This window comes from Ictidomys tridecemlineatus, chromosome 4, assembly GCF_052094955.1.
Source record: "Ictidomys tridecemlineatus isolate mIctTri1 chromosome 4, mIctTri1.hap1, whole genome shotgun sequence".
Lineage (NCBI taxonomy): Eukaryota > Metazoa > Chordata > Mammalia > Rodentia > Sciuridae > Ictidomys > Ictidomys tridecemlineatus.
This window is the reverse complement of record NC_135480.1, coordinates 94,426,683-94,452,198: the sequence shown is the minus strand read 5'-3', so window position 1 is coordinate 94,452,198 and position 25,516 is coordinate 94,426,683.

The following is a 25,516-nucleotide window of genomic DNA, read 5'->3' as shown; positions in this document are numbered from 1 at the left end:
ATGTCACCATGTTGTTCCAGACCCTCTCTCCTATTCTTCTATGTAGATATTGTACCACCTTCTTTATTTTTCTTCTTAACTCACAGGACAATGTTCACTTTTACTATTGGTCTAACATTCTAAAATTCCCCTTTCCCCTGTCTTCAGTGGCCTGGGACAGCCCTGACACACACGGTCCTCTTCAGTCCTTTCTTTACTCCCATGTGGTGATGCTACTCCCAGCCTTAGCTTGATTTTCTCTTCTTCTCTCAGCAATTTCCTCTCAAAAAACATCCAACTCCACTTGCACCCACCATCCCTTCTAGGCAAATCTGTATTCCTAACTTTCCTGAACCTCAGACTTGCTGTTATACTAAAATGTCTGTCCCTACTTCAGACTCACCATGTCCTGAACTAAATGCAGTGTATGTTTCCATTTTAAGTTCTTCTTCCTCTTCTGTGTGTTTCATATTTGCCTTTTGTGTTTATCATTGGAAAAATTATTTAAGGCACATTGATTCAAGTCTAAGTTCCAGATCTCACTGCTCCCTCCTCCCGTAGGTTCCACATTCAGTCACTGAGTCCTGATCAGCACTAAGATGTGACTTGCCTTTACTCTTCACTGTAGCTGTAGATTGGCTTTTGGACAGTGGAATGGGGTGAGGGAAGGAAAGCTCAGAAAGTGAGAGCTTTGACTTGAACAGTGACTGGGAAAGACGAAATGGTCTTTAGGAACTCAAACAGTGACAGGTGTAATGATAGCCTAATTAGACTTGATAAATGTACTCAACTAGATTGAAGATACACAAATAAATCCTTTGCTCTAGGCAGACCTAAGGGCTCAGAGCCAAGGAAATTACTTGTTATAAAATGAAATTCCATTTTTGCATACTCTGGATGTGTGGCTGGCTTGTATTCTGTGCTAATCTGTAGAGTTTGCAAGAAGATGACATGACTTGTAACAAGTAATTACGACACACAGTCACTCTGAGTGGCAATGAGTTTCCAGAGAGAGAGGTAAATCATGGTAAGCCGGAGAGCAGAAGACATCATCCTATCTGTAATCATCCTGAGCAAGGCAATAAATCCTCACAGGGCCAGGAAGTCACATATAACTGCTATTGGACTGTCATTACTTAATGTTTATTAAACTTGTCAAGGCAAGTCTATTCTCTAAGGCAAGTCTATTCCTATGCTCTTCCAGATATTCCCAGAAGTGTTAGAAGAGCAAATGGAGGGCATGCTAACCAAGTCCCCCTGGTGTTCTTGAAGGACATTATATGTTCATGGCTTGCTCCTCCAGGAGTGTCCTTGTCCAGGAGTGGGGGTCTCACAGTGCCTTGCACTTAGCTCTCAATAACTACAGTTCATAGCATAAGTGTATCCTCATTCTTCACAAGTCCTTTCTTTCCAGTTCACCCCCCCCCTTTCTGGTTGAAAGACTATTGATTAGTCCACTTGGGCATGGGAAATAAGAGCTAAAACACAGTGGATGCTTGATTTGGGCTGGGGACTCCAGTGCTCTATGCTTATTGATAACAGGACCAGCTGAAGAAGCACTAACTCAGAAATCCCAACCCCAGGTTGCAAGGGCCTGAAGGCCCTGTCCTTTTAGAATAAAACGTCTTTGAGAATAAAAGGGAAAGACACCTCAGTTTTTGCTGACTTCTGTACATTCTAAAACATCCAAGAGATAGCAAAAGAAAGGGCGAGGTCTCCTTGGCCAATGTAAAAATAACTGCTCTTGGTGGAAAGAATAATCTTTTCTGAATGTCCTAGAAAATATTACAAACTTCATACATATTGACCAAATCACGGAATAGTATAAAATAGTTTATCTTCTGCTTGCCCAACCCTTGATAACCCCAAACTAAGTATCTAAAGAAACTTTTAATCTGCATTCTGGCTGTAACACTCAGCACCATCTGTGATAGTTGAAAGACATTTCATATTTGTAGGAAGGAAGGAGGAACGGAAGGAGGGAAGGGAGGAAGGGGAGAAGGAGAAAGGGAAAAGACACATTTTGATAAGCAGTTTCAAAACCGTTCACTATAGAACAGGTCTTCCTTGAATTATTTTCTTCTCAGAAGAGCTCTACTAATCTAGGTAGGAACTAATTGCTACTCCCTCTTATCTGGCCCCAGCGACTCAGTATTTCTACCACTGTCAGTAGCCTGACAAGAGAGCATGGGCTTTGAGGTCAGACAGACCTGGGCTCAAGTCCCACGTTGGCCAGTCACTGATCACATGAGCTCTGTCTTCTTCACCCAGATCATACCCCAGATTATCTAAGCAGAGACATGATGGACAGAGAATAGTCACTCAGTAAATACCAATTATATTCTCTTTTCCCTAATCTCTTCCAGAGAACAACCCACACGCCTCTTACTTCCCAAATATTCTTTATCCTTTTGGAAAATATACCATTTTATCCTTGAGGTAATCCAACATACTGGTACATAACCAGTGGCATTCTTGATGTTATACACTGGTCCAGGTTCTCTCTAGACTGGGGGAAACTGGTTCTTTGGTTTTTATGGTCTGGAAGGATTATCTTTTCCAGTGCCATGAATGCACCACTTCTCTGCTGCATTTCCCACCAGTGCTGCCCTGGGAGCAGAGCTGCCCATGTGGGGCTCTGAACAGCACAGAAAAGAGAAGAGGCCTAGTAGTCATCATGTCACCTTGCCAGTAGTCACACATAAATATCAGTCAGGCTTTCAAGTTGCTTCCTCATCAGAAATCCAAATCTTAAGTCTCCTTGGCTTTGTGGAGATCACAGGCATTACATTCTTCTCTGTGCAGGACAATAAACAAAACAAAACAAAACAAAATCTAATCTTCCTCTCATTCAATAATTCCACAAAGACAAACACAGTAATCATAACAAAATAAATAAGCTTTTCTGTCTCTTTCCCTTTCTGAATTCTTAGCAAAAAAAAATCATCTTATACTAAAAGAGTATTAGAATAGAAAATTCTTAAAATTGGAAGGAAATTTATTATCATGGTATGCCGGGTTTGAAGAAAAAGTCAAGATGGCTTTGAACTACGGACTCAGAGAGTCCAAGTCCTTGATATTGACTGGCCAACTTCCAGTGAAATCCCAGAAGGACTAGACTCAGCCTTGGCACGAGTGCAAGGCAACCTGGGGATCTGTCTTACACAAGCAAGAATTAGAAATCACTGGACAAAGCCAAGGAGATAAAGGAATGAATGGAGCTTCTCTCAGGAGGAACCACCCCAGTAATCTCCATTCAGCATTCGAGGGAGAAGAAGCAGAGAGAGTCTTTCTTTTCCATCCAGATTTTAATCCTCAGAAATGCTGGCCAGGAAATGTCCTTGCCTTGGAGCACCACTCTTCTTCCTTGGTGATGGAGTGGCATGAAATGCTATGACTTGGCCTTTAGGGAGGCTTGGGGAAGAGGGCATGGTTCAGGAGTTTCCTGGGCCTGCCAGAGTCCACAAAGGTTTTGGAACAAGTAAATGAAATAATGCATAGAAATCACATAATATAGAAACTGTAGCACAGTCATTCAATAGACATCAGCATTATTATTAAATCCTTAAGAAGGTAAGCTTTTATAGAGTAGGGACTATGGTTCACAATGGTGCCCTCGGTGTAAGCTGAATAACCATTTGATGCTTAGTAACCATTTGAGGAGTGGAAGAATAATACATCCCCCAGAGGGCTGTATTAGAAGATTCAGAGTCAGTGAGACCTGGGCCCACTCAGGATCCTTCACTTACTAATTATATGACCTTGTAAAAAAAAATCACTTAACTTTACCAAGCCTGAAATTTTTGATCTAAAAAATAGATTATTTCTTCTACATAGAGTTGTTACCAAAATTAAAAGAGATAATATTGGTAAAGCTCTTAGCATAACGTCTGGTGCAGGCTAAGTGTTAAATCAATGGTAGCTATCGTTATCATTACATAAAATCCAGGCATCAGTTCTGCAGCATCCCTGACGAATTATTATCTAATTTCTGTTTGAGTATCTCTGGGGACAAAGTGCTCATTATCTCACAGGGGAACCTATTCTATAACTGGATAGCTGTAGAAAATTATTTTTCTTTACTTGATATGGACACTTCTTGCTCCTGACTCTTCCCTGGAGCAAGATAAAATAATTATGTTCTCTCTTCTATGTGATGGTGCCTTATGTATTTGAATCAGCAGGCTTGTTCCCTGAAGTCTTATCTTTGTGAGCATCAATGTCACTAGTGTTCTTAGCTCTTATATAAGCATTAGTTTCTGGGCCCTTCACCACCCAGATTGCTGCCCATCATTCCAAAGAGATAATGCAAAAACCTCTGAATACAAAGTTATCCCTCTGAGACATCACACACTGGATATTTCATCACTTGACACTGACTAATCAGGGAGAGAAAGTCATGCCCTTCAGGGCAAGATGACCTATTAATAAAGGTACCTAACCTTGCCAAATCATCTCTCCCACAAATGTTTATTGGGCATCTTTATAGCATTAGAAATCTTGTTACGTGTTTCAGATGCAGAGAAGCAAGACAGATGCTCATTTGGACTCTAGGGATGTCCCTTTTCAGATGACAGTAGAAGGCAACTAGACTGGCACCAAGAATGAATGTGCTGAGAAGGAGAAAGAGGATGCTGAGCTCCTTGAGGACCAGGCTCTACTTGATTCATTCTCCGTGCTCCACATTCCACATAACATACTATGTGTTTCTTTTTGCAGTTGGAGTCAATTTTTTTTTGGGGGGGGGTACCAAAGATTGAACTCAGGAGCATTCAACCACTGAGCCACATCCCCAGAACCTATTTCATATTTTATTTAGAGACAGGGTCTCAACTGAATTGTGTAGTGCCTCACTTTTGCTGAGGCTGGCTTTGAACTCGAGATCCTCCTGCCTCAGCCTCCCTAGTCACTGGGATTACAGGTGTGCGCCACCGTGCTCAGCCAGGGTAAAATTTTTTAAAAGTGTTATTCATATCATGTCATTTCCCTAGTTAAAAAAATCCCCAGTGGCTTAGATTTCTAAGCATATTGTTATGTGAAAACAGAAAGGTGAAGAATGACCTCTACAATAACATATCATCTCTGTGATAGCAAACAAATAATATATTTTATTTATTATATGACAGATAGATGAGAGAGAGAGAGAGAGAGAGAGAGAGAGAGAGAGAGAGAGAGAGAGAGAGAGAGAGAGAAAAGAAGGAAGGAAGGAAACATAGTTAAAAAAAAAAACAATCCCCAGTGGCTCTTCCATGTACTCTGAATAAAGCCAAGCATCTTCTTTCTTTCCTACAAGGCCCCAAGAGTTCCTCTTTACCTCTCTAATTTTGTATTCAGCTCTCATTGTGCTCCAGCCACAATTTTTAAACATGACAAAATCTTTCCTGAGAGTCTTTAGCTCTTCCTCATTCGGAAATCTTCCTTTCCCCCATCTTCATGGGGCTTGCTTATTTTGCCACTCAGTTCTCAACACATGGGTCACCTCCTCTAGCAAGCCCTCTCTACCCTCCTAACTGAGGTAACCACCATGTAACTATTAAGTCATCTGATTTAAATTCTTTGCTTAGCACTTTTCTACACTACTCCGAAATATCCATTGTGTTTTTTTTCTCCTTCATCAGAATGTAGGACAGATGTAAAGACAGCTTCTGTCTTTAATTTACCAGTGAAAAGACCATTGACTGACACATATAGATATCTAATAAGTCATTGTTAAACGATTTAATGAATCATTGATGACCCACTCCCTACAAGGCACCAGGCATCACAATTAGTGAAGGAATGAATAAACTGAGAGGAGAGAAGAGCAAGCCTCCATTGAGTCTATGGCAGAAAGGGTCAGCAAGACCAAACTTTTCATCAGTGTGGTTTTGTTGTATGTCAGCCCTGCCTGCCACTCAGCTGTCATTCATTCATTTCTTATACATGTGGAAGTAAGTTTATCATCAACCTTAAAGTTGCCTAAGCTCATCTGGTATCATCTCCACACTGTTGGTAGATAGACAATGAATGAAGTACTTTCAGTTTTCAACAGTTCTGTCTGGGCTCCACCTATGGCTCAGAGTCACCGCAGGTTGGGTGTGCTGATAGCTGCCTAGCTACCATCTATATGAGCCACCCTACACTCTCCAAATACCTAAGGTCCCTAACTTATGATGGCTTGACTTCAGTGTGATGCAAAAGCTATATGCTTTCAGTAGAACCCATACTTCAAATTTTAGATTTTGATCTTTTCCTAGCAATATATGACATCTCAGGGTGCTGAGCAGGGGGCAACAGGCTACAGCTCCCAATCAGCCCTGTAATAATGAGGGTAAAAAATTAATACTTTATGTGTCCTGCATCACTAAGCTTTGAGGTGCTATAGGTCAGGAGTATTAAATGCAGTTTCAAAGTAGTATATTTTCAATCCCATTCTAAGCTGAAGATCATCTGTATCTCATGGCAGCTGCCCACATATTTTCTCTCCATTTTTCTGTGTGCTTACAACTGGGACCTCCTCCACTGCATCCCCAATCATCAACACCTTCTCCTAATGTAAACCTCAAAAATTCAGAGAAAGAGTAACACAAATTTTCCCCCTTACTCTCTCTGAAAGTAATAGATTAATATTATCATTAAAATATTCATCTTTGGATAGTAACTTTTGAAATAATTCACATTTCTTGAATAACATAGGGAATCTTTGAATAAATATAAAAGACAAAAATTTAATTGCTTTAAAATAATTGAACTATTGAACAATGAAAGCCTGATTTTCAGAGTACTGAAAAATATAAGCTCATGTTAAGAGATAATTTTCTGTTATTGCTCCAAATATTCATTAGATATTACAAGTAAGCTTGTACAAATGGTACATCTTTATAATTGCTTGCTTCTATATTACAGAGGTACAGCATTCATACAAAAGGAAAGGATCTTTAAATTATATCTGTATTTTAGTAGCATCTACTTTTCCTTATTAATATAAACCTGATAACCTGTTAACCATTGTTTACTACTTCAACATTTGTTCTATCCAACTTAGTCCACAGCAACATCAAATGAGATATTAAATGGGATGGAGAGTTTTCATTCTGTTCAGTCAACCTACAGGTCCACACATGACCTCCCCCGTGCCCATCCTGAAGACTCATGAGGGTCCTCGCTCCTCCCTGCCTGCCCCCAAACTCCAACCACACAGCTCCCTCCTTCAACGACCCAAATGCACTCTTCTCTCTCTTCTTCCCAGGTCTCTGGCATTGCAGCCCCCTTCTTACTAAACAGTGGTCTCTTCTGTCTTTGCCTTGCTAACCTTTACTCATTCTCCAGATATCAGCCTAGATGAAGTTTCTTCAGGGAAGAAAGTGCTCACCCTTTTGCTGCTGCTCTTGTTCTTCTCCTGTCTTAATCCTCTTCATACAGTGTCTTAGTGTTGGTCTTTACCTCTAGACTGTGAACACCATGAGGGCAGGGATAGTGTATGTTTCTGTACCACTGTTTTCCTGGCACACAGTTGATAATCAATAAATATTCGCTGACTGCATAAACAAGTGAAGAAGTGAATCAATTAATATACTGCAGCCATTTTATATTAATTAAATTTTTCTAAAGCCCATTTATAGAAAGAATCAGTACTTCCATTTCATTCCCGGCCTTAAGTCAAACTTAATTTTTTACTAATGGAAGGAATTACTGTCTCATGAAAATTGTAGCAATATAATTTACCATCTATATGATTCTGTCAAAGCATAAACCTCTTCACATGCCATAGACTGACTGACAGCTGGGGCAGTAGTTTTCATAAATTAATGAGGTCCTAGAAGATTCCCGGTCCCTTAGAGAAGTTCGGTGAGACAGAAAGAATTGGGGTAGAACCAATACTCGAGCAGGTGACACAGACAGGAATGACGTTTGTAGGTGCTGAAGTTCTTGACCCTGCTTGTAAACTAGCTTGTCTCACACCTGTTTACTGACAGATCACTTTTGCAGGGAGGTGACTGAGAATATGAGCTTAGATCTGGGTTAAATCTTGGCTATTCCAGTTCTAGTCATGTGAAGGTTATTACTCAACTCCATTTCCCTTTAAGTGACTATAACCTTACTAGTGTGTCTGTCTAGTATTATGGAGGGTAGAAAGCTTAAAGCTATGTCTCTAAGGCTCCCTTTTAGCAAGGTTTTCTGATATAATTTAGGCTCTGCAAATCAGATACTCTGGTGAAATTTGAATTTGGAGTTGAGTTTAGTGAGGAGAGTAAGGCAATACCTAAGACATCCATTTTGGCAGTGTGCTTCTGGCACCTGGCCCTGGTTTCTGGGGCACAATTGATATAGGGTCCCTGGGGCAAACAGTATTAGGGGTAGCTTCTTTATCCCTAGATGACAGCTAAGAGGATCTTGAAGCCCACAGTCTCAGAGCAGTGGGTGTCTATATGTCTATATGTATTACGTATGTATGCATTCAGTTAGCTCACTAGCCAGGGATATTGAGATTGAAACCAGGGTACTTTACCACTGAGCTACATTCCCATTCTTTTTTATTTTTTTTATTTTTAGATGGTGTTTCACTGAGTTTCCAAGGCTGGCCTCAAACTTCTGATCCTCTCGTCTCAGCCTCCCGAATAGCTGGGATTGCAGGCATGTGCCACCACAGCCAGCTTCAGAACAGCTTCTTCTTCTTTTTGTTTAAGAAACAAAATTATTGAAAAACAAGGATTGTGCAGTTCCTTGTTTTTTATTTTTTTATATTAGATTCCTTTTGTTTGCCATCTTTTACAAGCAAGCTTATATAATGATATTAAATTAATAAAGTGCAAATAAATATAATCAACATTAAGTACAGAGACGTCATTGAGCATTAAGACTCCTATTAGGCAATTGTCTGCATTTATAGGTCCATCAGTGTACTCATGTTCTAAGAGGGCATGGGGTGCCCTTCTAGCTTCCCACCTGTGTTTTTTGCTAGGACCCCTTTTTATTTAAATACACATATTTTTAAATTTTTTGGTTCTTTCTAGTTATATGTGACAGCAGAATACATACTGATATAATTATACAAGCATGGAATATATCTTTTTCTAGTTAGAGTCTCATTCTTATGGACGTAGATGATGGTGGGATTCACTGTGTGGTTTTCATATATGTATGTGGGAAAATTATGTCAGATTTATTCCACTGTCTTTCCTTTGCCTATCCCACCTTCCTTCCTTCCATTCCCCATTGTGTAATCTACTGAACTTCTCTTCGTCCCCTCCTAACCACCCTTTATTGTGAGTTCGCTTCCATATTATCTGAGAAAACATTCGACCTTTGGGTTTGGGGGACTGGCTTATTTCATTAGCATTATTGTCTCCATATCCATCCATGTGCTGTCAATGCCATAAAGTCATTCTTCTTTAAGACTGAGTAATACTCCATTGTGTATATATACCACATTTTTGTTATCCATTCATTTGTTAAAAGGCACCTAGTTTGATTCAATGATTGCACAACCAGTGTGATTCTGCAAAACAGCTTCTTGATTGTGGCAGAATCAATAGCTCCTGGTCAGATGATCAGTTCTATGGTATTTTTCTGCCTGCTTCTCTAACATTCCCCATGACTTTATAAGCACTTCATTCCTTGCATTAAATCTCTTCTTATTTAAATTGAGCAGTTTTTTTTACCTACAACTAAACTTAACTGATATATCCACCACACAATTTGCTATGAAAATGAAATAGATAACACCATAAGTGAAGCTCATGTTACCAGGCCTTACTAAATGGTGGAAATGTTTGTGCGTTTGTTTTTCCACTGGGCATCTTCTGACTATATTTTCTATACACCACTTGATGTTATAACCTTGATGAAAAGACTTGTCTTTTTCTCCAACCTATCAAGAATGAAAAGGATTATACAGAGATTGAGCCCTTTGAGGAAAGGAGAAGGTGGTTAAGGGCACTTGTTTTAAATGCTTTTGATCTGACCTTCAGATAGGCTTTTAAGATCTGGCCAGCTTTTAAGACTTCAGGTAGAGAAGGTGCTCCATTATGTTTCTCAGTGTAGATCAAGAATAAAGCCCTGCAGAGCAACAAACATTAAGAAGCTATTTTAGGTACAACAGATCTGGGCAGCTAGAGCAGAAGCAAATGAGAGCCTGAGTGGCCTCAGCCTGGACAGCTGCTTGCCTTGCTCTGACTCTGGGTGATTGACCTTCAAAAGCAATTGCTGGCTTTGCCAATGGACTCCTAGTAGGAAGGCTATGAAATTTTAGCATAATTTAGAAGTAGAAAATCTCAGAAATGACATGATTGAAAATCAGCAGGATATTAAAACATCTATCAGAGTTCATAAAAAATTAGAAAACACTGCAGAATAAAATAAACAAAATGAAAATAAACTTGAGAGATGAGAACAAAGTGAACAATAGGAGAAACAAAAGACAGAAAGGAGACAAATGAAAAACTTAAACCAAAAATTAAGAATGTATAAAAATCAATAGATATAGAATATGGACAAGAAATATTAACATATGTATCAATAGAATATACAAGAAATGCCCAAATAAATGGTTACAGCATTTTCTATAAACTAAAAAATAAGATAGCTTTCCTTCAATGAAATATGACTTGGGCCTGCATATTCAAAGAGTACACTATATATTTGGGGAAAATTGGCCTAGCTAGTTGACACTAAGATATATGCTATTAAAACTATAGAATGGCTTATTTATTTATTTATTTGATTATTATGTGATACTGAGGATTTAACCCAGGTTCGTGAGCATGCTAGGAAAGTACCCTGAGCTACATCCCCAGTTCATAGTTTTATTCCTTTGCAGTCCTGGTATTAAACCCAAGGCCTCATCCATGCTAGGCAAGCACTCCACTTCTGACCTACATCTCTAGCCCTTATAAGACTTTCAATATAAAGAAGACATCTTTTTGGTAACCAATAAAAACAGACCAAGTCACTTATAAATAGGATGATTATATAATTTATCATCCAAACTGGTTTCCGTTTAAGGGGTCCCATTTATAACTGTGCTAGGTGAACAGACATAAATCCTGGCTGTCTTGGACCAACTGAGATGTAATAACACCCAATTATAAGGAAAATAAATAACAGACAATTTGCTAAAGACTAGGAAATAATGACAATCCGTTAGAGTAAGCATCTTTAGCACTTACATTGTGGTCTCTAAATATCATCTCCTACTAAAAGAAAATTTGCTGGAAGAAATAACTGATTTCAGATGTAGGGCAGGGAAGACCCAAAATGAACCTAAGTAATGTTGCTCTACTAGGAAGAAAAAAATCTATCAGAAGGACACAGAAGTCCAAAATTGCAGTCACTATAATGACAGATGAAATGCAGCTTTTTACAATATACAGTCTGCAGTCTGAATGCCTGAAATGGATTCGAGAGTTTTGTCTCACAAAAATGGTGATTCTTTGAAACTGAGTCATAAGGATTTCAAACAAAAAAGTAACATTTCCTCCACTTTTCTTGTTACCAAAAAAAAAAAACTGCAGAGAAAATGTGTCTGGTGCTTCTGTAGCTTCCAACTCTTTTATGCTATTATAGAATGGATAAGTCAGTCTACTATTATATAAAAGAGTTGAAATGTCATTAGGTTAGGAAAATTTACAACAGAGTAAAAGTGAATCCTTGAAGTTGTGACAAGTCTATTCAAGTTTTTGTTACCAAACAGGAGTAAAGCTCTTCAATGCATTCTTTTATATTTTAAACCTCTGACCCTACCTCCTGCCTCCATCCTTTCACAAAAACACATAGAAACAAAGAGTGGTAGGAAAACCAAATAATTTTGCTAGCAAAGATAATGTATTTTTCTTAGGTTATGCCTACTTTATTGTCACCTATTTGATAATTTTTTCTTTCATAGGTAATTAGTAAATTTTTACCAAATATATGTTGATAAAATAAAAATACTAATCACTGCTTCAATATTTGCAGTATTATAGTTTGTAATCCATTAATGGTCCTCAAAACCACCTTTTCTGTTAATAGATTAATCATTACACAATAAACCACAAAAGGACATTTGTAGTGGGTTGAGTGGCAGCCTCCCAAAACACAAATCCACATCCTAATCCCCAAAAGCCTATGAATGTGATATTATTTGAAAACAAGGTCTTCAAGATGTAATTAAACTAGAGATGCCATAGAGATAATCTTAGGGTCCAGTATCTAGTGGACCCTAAATCCAATGGCAAGTGTACATATAACAAGAGATACTCAGAGAAGAGACACCGAGAAACAGAGAGGCCATGTAAAGACAGAGAGAGAGATTGTAACGATGCATCCACCAGCCCAGGAATGCTGCCAGCCACTAGAAACTAGAAGAAGCAAGGAAAGGAATCTCATCTAGAGCCTCCAGAGGTAGTACAACAGGATTGATGTGTTGACTTAGCAACTGTGAGGGAATAAATTTCTATTGTTTTAAGGCACACACAAAAAATTATTTAAAAATAGGAGCTAACATGAAAAAATTCCCTTTGCCTAAGATTGAAGGAACACAAAGAATGACATGTGCAATGGATTTATAAATTCTGTGTGTGCATGCTTTTAAAATTTTTATGAATTTATGTATACATCAATATATAATGCAAATTACCTATGTACATATATATGCATAAATTTATAAACACAAAATAATGCATTTTCAGAAAGTCAGTGACTACTATTGGAGGCTACATGAACATTGTAAAACTATAAAATACTAATAAAAACATTTCAAAATTGGTAAAGGGAAAGAATCAAGCATTTATTCTACAGAAGCTGTAATTCATGGTAACCAAATAGCTAACACGGGAAAGAAAGTCTTCACAGAACAATTCTACCTAATAAATGCAGAATCAATGTGGAATTAAAATATCACTCTTAAAAACCTCATGAAATATTTATATATGACAGCAGAATGCTTTAAAATTCTTATTACACATATAGAGCACAAATTTTCATATCTCTGGTTGTACACAAAGTATATTCACACCAATTCGTGTCTTCACCTGTGTACTTTGGATAATGGTGTCCATCACATTCCACCATCATTTATGCCCCCTCCTTTCCCCTCCAACCCCTCTGCCCTATCTAGAGTTCATTTATTCCTCCCATGCTCCCTCTCTCTATCTCGCTATGAATCAGCCTCATTATATCAGAGAAAACATTCAGCATTTTTTTGTGGAGGTATTGGCTAACTTCACTTAGCATTATCTTCTCCAACTCCATCCATTTATCTGAAAATGCCATGATTTTATTCTCTTTTATTGCTGAATAATATTCCATTGTGTATATATGCCACATTTTTTTATCCATTCATCTATTGAAGGGCATCTAGGTTGTTTCCAAGGTTTGGCTATTGTGAATTGTGCTGCTATAAACATTGATGTGGCTGTGTCCCTGTAGTATGCTGTTTTTAAGTTCTTTGGGTGTAGACCAAGGAGAGGAATAGCTAGGTCAAATGGTGGTTCCTTTCCCAATTTTCCAAGAAATATGCTTTCCATATTGATGCACCAATTTACAGTCCCACCAGCAGTGTATGAGTGTACCTTTTCCCCACATCCTTGCCATAATTTATTGTTGTTTTTTTAATACATGACAGAAGAATGTATTACAATTCTTATTACACATATAGAGCACAATTTTTTTCATATCTTTGTATAATTTTCACACCAACTCATATCTTTATACATGTACTTGTTTTTGTTTGTTTTGCATTACAATTCTTATTACACATATATACCACAATTTTTTATGTCTCTGTTTGTATATAAAGTGGGTTGACACCCAATTCGTATCTTCATACATATACTCTGGATAATAATGTCCATCACATTCCACCATCCTTGCTAATCCCCTGCCTCCTCCCTTTCCCTCCCTCCCCTCTTACTTATCTATAATTCATCTATTCGTCTTATTGTTTTTTGTATTCATAATAGTTGCCATTCTGACTGGAGAGAGATGAAAAAAGAAACAACATACATTCAGGACAAACTATACTTCAAATTTGAATTTGGATCTTTTAGCAGGCTAGCAATGTGCAGTACAATCCTTGTGATGCATTTTCAATTTCTGATAATTCAATGTATAATGAGTTTATTGGGATGCAACTCCTTGTAATTTGAGGATCATCTGTATTTAGAACCCCTCCTATTTCTTTCTTTCTAAGTGGAAATCTCAATAATGATATAAACAATAGAACTTTTAAAAAAATCTCATGAAATAATGGATATAGAACGTAACTGTTAATAGATACTGTAAATCAGTAGATATAAAATTAATGACAAATTTAATAATGGAGACATATGGCTGAGGGCACCTAATCCTATTAGTCATTCTTAGCAACACCAAAAGTGAGATCGTGGCGGTGTGATGTTCTATGTGATGTGATGTTATTGCAAGTACAGAGTACCAACTTTGAATTATTGTTTCCTAATAGTTTGAATCTGAACTCAATCAAGACTTCAAATCTATCAGTTTACAGAAAATATACAGAAACATTTTGAAGGTTACCACAAGGAAGCAATTAGCCAAATCTTCTGTGTACAGGACAAAAGACCTTGTTTTTCCAACAAATTAAATCAAAAATGAAGGGGAGAAATTTTTAGAATAAAGAAACACAGCTACTAAATGTGAAGTGTAGACTTTGTTGGGATCCTCATTTGTACAAGCTGTCTTTGTTTTTTCCATTTGCTCTTCCAGAACCACTCTAAACCCTACTGTACTCTGTGCTCCATGAGGCTCATCTTTATAAATTAAAAAGAGTTGGTGAACTATAGACTATGGGTCAGATCCATCCAAGGAATAGTTAATGTACTGCCTTCAAGCTAAAAATGATTATTTTAAAGGGCTTTGCAAACAAAAGAAAAAGAGGAAGAATATGAAATAAAGATTATATGAGGCCCATAAAGCCAAAATATTAATAGTTTGACCCTTTATAAATATTTACAGTTTGCCAACCCTGCACTGAAATTACCTGGAATCTCATCCTTTGCATTCAGATGGGGTTTGCCAATGGGAGACACTGAGAGGAGCTCTGTGAGTGAAAGGAGAGTGACTGAGGTATTTATTCACCCTTTTGCTCCTTCTTATCAGGCTATCCCCCTCCTCTCCTTGCTCCTTCGTTATCCAAAGCCTCTGCACTCTCCTATGGTGATTTCATTTAACATTGGCCACACCTCTGTAAATAATCCCTTTATTAAAATCTCTTCATTTACTTATTTTGCATATGATAACTATTTCCTACCCTGACTAATACAGACTATGTTAGAAGATAACTTGATTGGATATAATAATGACATGGTGGATATGACAAAAAATATATCCAGATAGGGACACATACTGAAATATTTATGGATCACATGACATGATCATGGAAATTAGCCTTAAAGTCTCCAGAAAAAGATGTGGACAGGTAAATGAAATAAGAGAGTACATAAGGGATTGTATATTAGATCATGTATATGTATGAATTTGTCACACTATTCTCTCCAGTTTTGTGTTTTAAAAAAAACATAATACAAAGAAAGAACAATCATACTTTAAGCCTCTATTAGCTGTTTAACTAAAGGAAAGGACAATTTTATTGAAAGAATTTTATTTGAAGGGCCAACAAAGATTAGGACAAGTCCTGTGATTGAAAGCAGAAATGTTGGTGATAAAAGACCTGGGTGTAAATCTTACTCTGGATATTCAGCAAATGGAAAAGCCTTCTAATTACTTCTCAGTCTCATTTTCCAAAATGTAAAATGTGGATACTATCCATATTAGACTGTTATTAAACTAATGAAATAAAATAATGCATATAATAATGTAATAATGTGTATAAAATAATGTACCTAGTAGATGCTTAATAAGGCATAGATGAAACTACTTTCAGTATTCATTTTATAAAATTTCATCATCAGAGAGTAGAATGGAATTGAGTTTGGGGTGATAAAGAGGAAAAGAGGAGAGATAATAGCTACTGAGAATATTTTAATAAATATCTGTGTCCTCTTATACAGATTGGATTTGTTGTGAGATTTCTTTGTCACTAGAGACCTACAATTTTTTACAGGCTAATTGAACTATATCATTTGCGATAAAATGCTCAGTCAAAGCTATTTAAATAGCATGTAGTAATTAGGGAACTAGTTTAATGGAGGAAATCTCAAAGGGAACCGATTTTTTTTTTATCTCTCTTTGACAGAACAAATGTTTTAACACCTTAATAGGAGAACCACACTGGTTCAAGCCTTTTCCTCAGAATGATTTTCATTCTAATTGCAGAGAAAGTTAAAATCACACTATAATAAGACCATTAAGAAGCACAGATGTTTTGCAATTTGACTTTCTGCCTGTCCCTCTGAATGATTCAACGAAAAGATACAGTGATGTGTTATGGTGCACATTTGTTTTAATATTTGGCTGGAGGTTCTTGATAAATTATTAACCAATCAGCATGATGCGGTGTAAAAGGGCTATAAAACAAAATGATGTCCCCACCGAGATAAGTGAGTAGCAAAGATGTGCTCATTAACAGCATCTATACATGAACAAAGAATGACAAATTGAAACAATTCTGCTAGTAACCTCAAGTCCAAATATCTCGCTAGCCTGATATATTCCCTCGATTCAGGAAGAGTTGCTTGAGGCTTTAAAATTTCTAAGTAATTGCTCCTATTTTCTGTCTCACATTAGTTTAGCTGTGTCTGCAAGCACAGATGTTCCACCCTTTGTTTCGCCTCAACTGGTTTGGCTTTTTAAGCTTGCCACTTAACGGGAAAAACAAGCTCTCTCAGGGGTCCCTTGAGTCTATCAAGAGGAGCCTTCTGAGGTGGCTCAGGTGGGCCAGTCCACAGTCCCCAAATGCTCTTTGCCTTTCTACACACTCCTCTAATGTCTTGTTTTGGTGTGATGCTACGGTTGTTAAAGACCAATAAATTTACATTTTATTTGCTCCAGGGAGGTCAGAATTTCAACAGGAATCCAAATTGCAAGTAAAAGAGATAAATATGAAACTTTACTGGGTAAAACTTGGGACTCAGCATGTCTAGGGAGAGAGAATGTAGATAAACCGGGGGCGTTCAGGTTTGGGCATACTGGGTGAAGTCATTAGAAAGCCGTCTCCAGCCAGCCTGCATCTGCCTCGACACACTTGCTAAACTGGAGCAAGAGCTATCAAAGGCCCTGCTGTGCTGTCATTGAAGTGTACCTTAAGTGTGGTACAAAACAGACAAACTAAATCTGTATCCAGCCTGGTGATGGACATGCTACATACATTCTTCTTACATAACATCTGGGAAACGTTTGTCTTAGTGGTAGCAAAGTCTATCCATTCAGTGTGCTGCCCAATTTTCTGACTGACTGTAAGCTATTTATTTATTCTCTCCGCCTCTGAATTTTTAATGAAGGGGGAATTTTTAATGAAACCATTATAGCCATAAATATCACTTGAAACAAGAAGCTATCCTATTCATATATTTCTGGCTCTGTAGAGAAGGGATGTCCATGAGGCTATCCCTTGAAGATCTTCCAATTGGCAATTTAACAACCTCTCTTACTGGAGGTAAAGGCTTATTCGTTTCCTTCTCCCAGGCTATATGTTAATATTCAACATAGATCTTCTGGAGATAATGTTTTAACCAAGTATTTCCCAAAGTGGTGTTCTTCAGAACCCTGTTCCCAGATATGATCAGAGGCATGCCTAGGAAAAACCTTCATGGTTCAAGAGATTTAGCAGATGCTGAAATTCATATCCCCATCTCTCATGGCAATAATGGGAGGCTCTGAGAAGTCCTGCAGTCAATGGAACTATTTGACTTTGTATAACCAAACTTTCAATTTTTTTTTATTTGGGCACACTTAATTTTCACCCTAGGAAACAGCGGTCCTGGGAATATGAGCTTATGAAATGCTGGTAAATGTAGTGACCCCAAGCAATGGATCAGAAATCTTGGTGATAAAGCATTAAGTGTGTGGAATAGGGGAGTAGGGAGTAAGAATGTAGAAATAGGGGTCCATGAACCCATATGTTTATCTCTAGACTTAGTAAATAATATATCTCATAAATATATGGGTGACTTTTTCAAACATATGACTGTATTATAATTTATTAGATATGAATCCATGTAAAAGCACCACTGGGACTTTAAGCAAATTTGTTTTGTGTCCTTTTTTAGTCATCGGAAACTAAAAATATAACTATTATGTGGGAGATCTGTAAAATGTTTTGATTCTTTGTGCTGAAGGAAAAAAAATGGTAGAGAAACTACTCTCTTAACCCAAAGGAGGGACTCTCAGAGTTGGAAATTCAGGCATGGTGCCAGCAGATGGGGAGATTTTTGAGGGCACAGCAAGTTCTGTTCCTCCCCAAATCATAACACACAGAGTCACCTGGTCACCCATGAGCAACCTGGGTGTGTAGAACTCAGTGCTGTGGATGGAGGTCTTCACATCTTCTTGAGGCCAGAGCTCTGTGGGGTGCTTTACACAGCATGCACAGTGAAACGTGTTTCTGGATCACAGCTGTATAAATGAGCTACAATGGCCAGATGTGACCATCCTGACCCTGTTTGTGTGCAGCATGGACATGCAGCTCTCCTGACCCTCAGGGACCTTGCTGGCTCTGGGATGCTGCAACAGCAGACTTCTACAATTTGTGCATCAAAAAGCCAGCCAAACACCCATGAAAAAGAAAAATTGTTTGCCCAGATGCTGCTCTCACCAAAAAGAAAGCAAATGCAGGCCTGACCAATGGAAACAAATTCTACAATGCCTTTAATCACAAGGATGATCACCCTGGTCAGCTGAAAGAACACAGCTAGCATGGTTCAACCTCATCATTACTTCAGAATCATTACAACCATGATGGGGAGATGATCATGGTGATTATTGTGGCATGTAGTTATATTACTAGAACATTGTGTGGCTTAGGTCATTTTTTTTCAAGTCCAGCTGATACACACATTTAATTTTGCTCTTGATTTAAGGAAGTCATAATTGCTGTACAGCTTCAGTCTTTTACAAACACTCTGGATAAACTGAACTTTAAGAAATGTTCACATTTCAATCAGATTCCTTCACTCTGAGGGTTAAAAAGGCAAAATGACCAGAAACACACCCAGATGAAGCTTGATTCTCCTTCTGCTCTTCAGACTAGTGACCACACCCTGCAGAGGAGACTGAGCCAGTGCTATTGGCAAGAGCAGTGCACAGGGAATCAGGAACTTTTGGACTCTAATTTTTCTTAATGACTCAATGGTCATTGACCTGGAGGAAATCCAAACCCAAAGGGCAGCATTGTATTTAATTCTTTTCTTTTTATCCTTAGCTTCAAGTTTTTAACATTTTCACCTGGGACTCTGGATTCAAACTCTTGATATCTTACTTTGCCAAGTCATTTATCCTCTTCATGTTTTTAAATTGCTTGTTTCAACATAAGGTTTACAGTATCAGTTAAATTTTAAAAGCTGCATACTTCAAACTATGGTTCCACAGTTTTTAGTTTTGAATCTTATTTCAGGGTCCCTTGAAAAAGAAATACTATAAATTTAGATAGCTAAGAAAAAGACCAGAGACTAAAACAGAAATTTGCATTCATTAGTGCTTTTTAAACCAAGTTATTCTGGGAGAAACATGGCCATTCTATCTTGGTTTTGTCTAGTTTCCATTATTATCATTTGCCAATAAAAATATAATTAACATTTATAGTTAAAGATCTCCAGCATGGAGCTAACTAATAATAAGATTGTCTACATAATAGATTGATACAACATGAACTAAAGAATTTGAAAAACTGAAAGAAATTAGTCAATGATTGAAGGTTGTTGGCTGTTTCTACAAAATGTTAGGCATTTGGGGAAAAAATGAATATTCCAGTTAGAATTTTCAAGTATTTAGATTAATTGTAAGCAAGATTTTTTTAATGATCTTCAGTGAATAATAGTCTTTCATAAAAGTATTTTTATTCACAACCTTAGGAATTACTAACATTTTATTCATTGGGTATTTCATCCACAAGTGACATTGTTTTAGATGTAGACTATGTATGTGTACATAATAGCAAATACTTTCTGAAGAATGAGCCCAATTAATTTGGTTTTGTCACTGTGTGGGGTCTCATGAAAATGCTTCCTCAAGCAGAGAGTTCTACTGGACCCAGTAGAGGTTTTTGGATATAAATATAATGTTTGTCTCTCTGTGAATCTGAATAAACTGGTTGAGCTTTGATTAATCCATGCCTTATTTTGTTATTTGTTTCAAAATATGCAGAAGGGAGGAGGAATATTCCATTTTAGGAAGTCATATTAAAGCATTACTGGAGTGAATGAACTAAAAGTGGCTGAGGAGAGGTAGAATGACTCTTTATGTCCTCTTTACAAGGCATTTAGAAACTAACTGAAGAAGAGAGGTTAGCAGGTCCTAGGGCAGCCAGTACTACTGAGGAAGAAGCAAACTGGTGAAACACGGTGTCTCCCACATTTATGTTCTATATACTGTACTCCTCTGGGTGTTAGTGGATGTGCTAAGGGAAAAGTGCACTATGCTCAGGTAAATTTGGGAACTTCTGGGTTGCAGTGAATTAAGCAGTCTTCTTTATTGCAGAACTTCTCAGAGATGGTAGCATACTGATATAAATTGAAACTGTCAAAGAGAATAATATTGTATCAAGTTTCCAAAAGTAACTTAACCATAGAACAGTCTTTTATACACACACTTATTAATATCTGTTCATGTGATTTTCCAAGAAAACCATTTTAGAAAATGATGGTGTAGTCAAAAAAGCCCTGGCTTTAGAAGCAAACACATCACGTATAAATCCCAGTTCTATCATTCATTAGCTGTGTGATCTCAGGTGGTTTGCTTCCTAGTGCAACTTGCTTTTATCAGTAGCATAATGTAGATTTTGATCTGTGCAGTACAGGATTCTCATGAGAATGAAGTGACATGGTAATATATATAAACTAAAATTAAAATCAATGAAATACCAAATTATTCTTGTTCATTTTTTAATTCAGATATAAATTATAAATATAGTCTTCTTTATATTAAGAACAAGTTTTCTGTTTGGTAGGTTTAGTTCTCGATTAAAGGGCATTGCCAATAAGGCTGATATTTAACTGAAAAGATGCACTCGTAGTTGGCCACATTCTTTTGATAACCCCCAAATAGTTAGCAAAGTAGCCCCAAAGGAGTACCCCACTCTTTATTAAAAAATAGTTGGGAAAAATATGCCTGATTCTACGCACAAAAATGTTGCAGCCAACTCCCTGAGTATTTGGAAGGGACACAGCTAGTTTAGGATTTATGTCTGGTCTTTAAACTCTGAAATAAGTTGAATTGTGTAAACATTTTGGCACAGTATGCAGGGAGTTAAATGCATTACTCTTGGCATTATTAACAGGTGGTGTGGGAATAAGTGGCTATGGAAAGTTCATGCTGCAGTGTCAGCAGAAGAAAATGTATTTTATAGGCTTTACAGGGATAAAGGGAGGGGGCAGCAAGGTTCCATAGGTCTGATGCATGAAGATGGCTGAAAAATACTTTGCAGCTGTCACAACTGCACATGGGGTGGGATGATTTCTTGCAGTGTTATTAATGTAAACATTATTCAATTAACTGTTTCAAAAGCAGGAGGATTGTTTCTAAAAGAGAGCAATTTTTAGGCACCTGAAATGCCTAAAACCGGTATAATTTACCATGTTGCTCAGTCTCTGGAGAGAGATCACCTCCCTTCCAACCAAGCTCTACTGCTCTGAGGATATAAAAATAGACATACAAGGAGTACATTCTCTCTAACAAGCAGAGCAGCTGTCAACTTCTAAAAAGCTGAGCTTGAGTCAGGATGCAGTCTATCCACACAGCACCCCCAATTCCTCCAGCCGCCCCTTGCTCCCAAGGAGCCAGTTTCCAAATAACAATGCAAGCAGAACAAGAAGGAAAGAGCTTAAACCCCAGGAGGACAAATTTATGCTGGAATCTAGGAACAGCAAATGTTGACCACAGTTCAGGAAATCAAAGAAAATGATAGAATCTCCTTTTCTGAAAAATAGAAGGTGGGAAGGGTAAGAGGGATGGGAGGGGTAGGAGGGGGCTTGGGGTTAGAAATGATGGTGGAATGTAATGGACATTATTATCCAAAGTACATGTATAAAGACATGAATTGGTGTGAATATACTTTGTATACAACCAGGGATATGAAAAATTGTGCTCTATATGTGTAATAAGAATTGTAATGCATTCTGCTGTCATATATAAATAAAAAAATAATTTAAAAATAAATTTAAATGTGCAATCAAATCTCAAAAACAATGCAAAATATATAAAATAGGTTATATATAAAACATATTATATAACCAAATGTTGGAAGGATATTTTGGATATGTTGTTTCATGAAATATTAAAAATGATTTCACTCTCCCTAAAAAAATAGAAGGTTAAAGGAACTAATCCAAGAGAATTAAGGAGTCTGTTTGATCATTACTTGTGTTTTTGAGATGGAGCAAAGGAAACTATGAGTTTTCAGAAAAGGAAGATCAAATGCTTCACCTCACAGACTAGGTAGAAATAGAATCTAGCACTGTGCCTGAAAAGAAAAAGCAGATGTTGAGAAGGCAAATTTGATGGGCCCTGAGAAGCCCTACAGAGAGCCCCCCAGCACTGGATCCTGGTTCCAGATGGTAGCATCCTGAGTCTCCTCCAACTCCAAACCATCTAAGGTTTCTTCTGGTAATTCTGAAGGATTTTGCCAAGCAGGTGATGAGTGTTCATAGCTCTCATTATTTCATTATCCCTGTGTGGAAGACAAAAGGCAATCTTTTTATTAAGTTGACCCTGAGACTACATCTTGCTCAGTCTGCAAGCCACAAGAGACAGTTCCAAAGATCTGTCTCCCAGCACTGAGATATATTCAGAGGCCCTGGAGTTATTTGTCATTCTCAGTTTTACAACACTCCTCACGCACTGGGCTGTAAATTCAGGGCGATTCAATCTAGGGTTAAGAATGCTGAGTTTGGGATCTAAGAAACCTGAGTTCAGGTTCAAGTCTCAGGTCTGCCAATTAACTAACCACATGGTGTTGGAAAAGTCCTGACCTGTCCTCCTCCCCTTTATTTCTTCATCTATAATGGGGTGACATCCACAGTCCTCTCCTCATGGGGTTTTGTTATTGTTGTTGTTCCAGGACGAAATGAGATAGTTCATGTAAAGCACAATGACTGTCACTTAACACGTAATGAATGGTGCCTGTATTTCTTATATTGTTTTTGGTGTCTGGAGAGAAAGGATTTCTTTAGATGCTTGCCATGGTTTTGTGTACACTCAGGCCCTATTCTATGGGGGAACCAAGTTACCTCTGCTCTAATTATTCAGAAATTAGATGGAGAGGGAATGGGAGGAAGCAGCAACACTGCCCCAATTGCCCCAGTCTTTATCCCTAGAGCTAGAGCTCTCACCTAAATCTAAGAAATTGGAGGCAAGGCAAGGTGCTTGCACTCTGGTTTTGTTAGTCTTTACAACAGCTGAGCTGGGTAAGACCTCATACTTTCCTCAGAAAATTTAAATTACTATGTTTGAGTTTCTACCAGTATGTTTTGGGATAGCACAGGATCTGCCAACATACATCTGTTTTTCAAATGAGAATTATTCAATTGGCAGAAAAACACCCAAGCCCTTGTAACCAGGAAATATGATTACAGCATTTAAAATTGCCATTTAATATGTTTTAGTATTCGGCCTGTTCTTTTACACCCAGAAATTCCACACCAAAGCAATGAGCAAATGAGGTCAATTTATATTTATTGCAGTTGTATAATGTATCTACTGTGGCTACTCTACACATTGAGATGGCCAGTGAAGGTTTTGACATGAGAGCTTTACCAACAAACAGGAATTAGAGACCTCCCTCAGATCCCTACTTATTGCCTCTTTTTTTGATGCCCATATCTCTGCCTGCCACATGTTTACAAACATTGGCAGCTGAGCACCCTCAATAACAAGGATTTCTAAAGTTGGTTCTATGCAATGTCAAAGCTTTTATCTAATTGAACAAGGATAGCAAGTTGTTCTTCTTATGTTAAGTAGTTGCATGATTTTGCTCCTCATTTAGTTAACAGATTTAGAAGTTATTAGAACTCAAATCTCAAGTTCCTTAACTCCTTAGAATAGCAACTAAACACTGTGAGGTTCCATTAGGAAAGATGGGACTATTGAGCCTCCCTCCATATGTGACCTTTGCTACAAATGAGAAGAGTCTTTTCAGGGGCAGGAGAAAAGGTTGTCTTCAGAGTCTTCTTTTGAGGGCAGAGCTAATAAATCATCCCCTGTGAAGGTTAAGGCCCTCCAACTTCTTGGAAGGATAAGATGACATTTAGGATCATTAGTTCTCTCCCTGCTATTGAGAAGCGGTGGATAAAGCCTATGTAGTAAACAAGGGCTTTTAGATTGCTAGTCCAGCTACTTGCTTCTTCTTAAAATTATTCCTCATATCTATGCAAAATTGTTAGTTAATAATCAAATTGGGTTTTGAACTGGTTGGAATCTGAGGCATCAAGATAAATCATCTCTTGCAGTCTCTCTCTACCCACACCCCCCTCACGTTGGGTGAAGAAGGAAAAAAGCTCCTGCTTAGTAATGGATTTATTTTTTTAACACAAATTTAAAAGGCAGGAAGTTGTCATTCCAGATGTCAAGAGGTATTATAAAGCTGAAGTAATTAAGACAGTATTGAATTGATGTCAGAATAGATGATGATTAATGGAACACAATTGAAAGTGTAAGAGTTCACACCTTAATGTACTACAGAGGTCAAAGAAATGAAGACAAGAGGTACCTTTTAACTTTTCAAAGAAAGGTGTTGGGACATTGATTACCCACGGGGGAAAAATGAAATTAGACTATTTCCTCTAAACATCAAATAAAATCAGTTCTGAGGGGATTAAAGATATATCCATGAAAAATAAAGGTACAAGGTTATCAGGAGATGATATAGGCAAATATTTTATGACCTCTGATTGAAAAAAGTTTTAATTATAAAAGAACAAAAGGATATGATTAGTAAATTAACCTCATTAAAATTGAGACTATCTATTCTTGAAAAGCTACCATGAAGGGAGTGAAAAGTAAGCCGCAAACTGAGAGAATATACACTGCAACACATACAACCATGCAACACAAGGTTAAGAAGGCATGATATCCAGAAGTATAAAAAGAAACACTTCAAAAGACACATCAAAGAATGAAAACTTCAGACGAACATCTCTAATGAATATAGAGGCAAAAATTCTCAATAAAATTCTGGCAAATCGAATACAAAAACATATCCAAAAGGTGGTACACCAAGATCAAGTAGGGTTCATCCCAGGAATGCAAGGTTGGTTCCACACACAGAAATCAGTGAATGTAATTGATCACATTGATAGACTCAAAGATAAAAATCATTTGATCATCCCAATAGATTTAGAGAAAGCATTGGACAAAATATAGCACCCCTTCATATTCAAAACACTAGAAAGACTAGGGATATCAGGAACATATCTCAACTTTGTAAAATCTATCTATACTAACACCCAGGTCA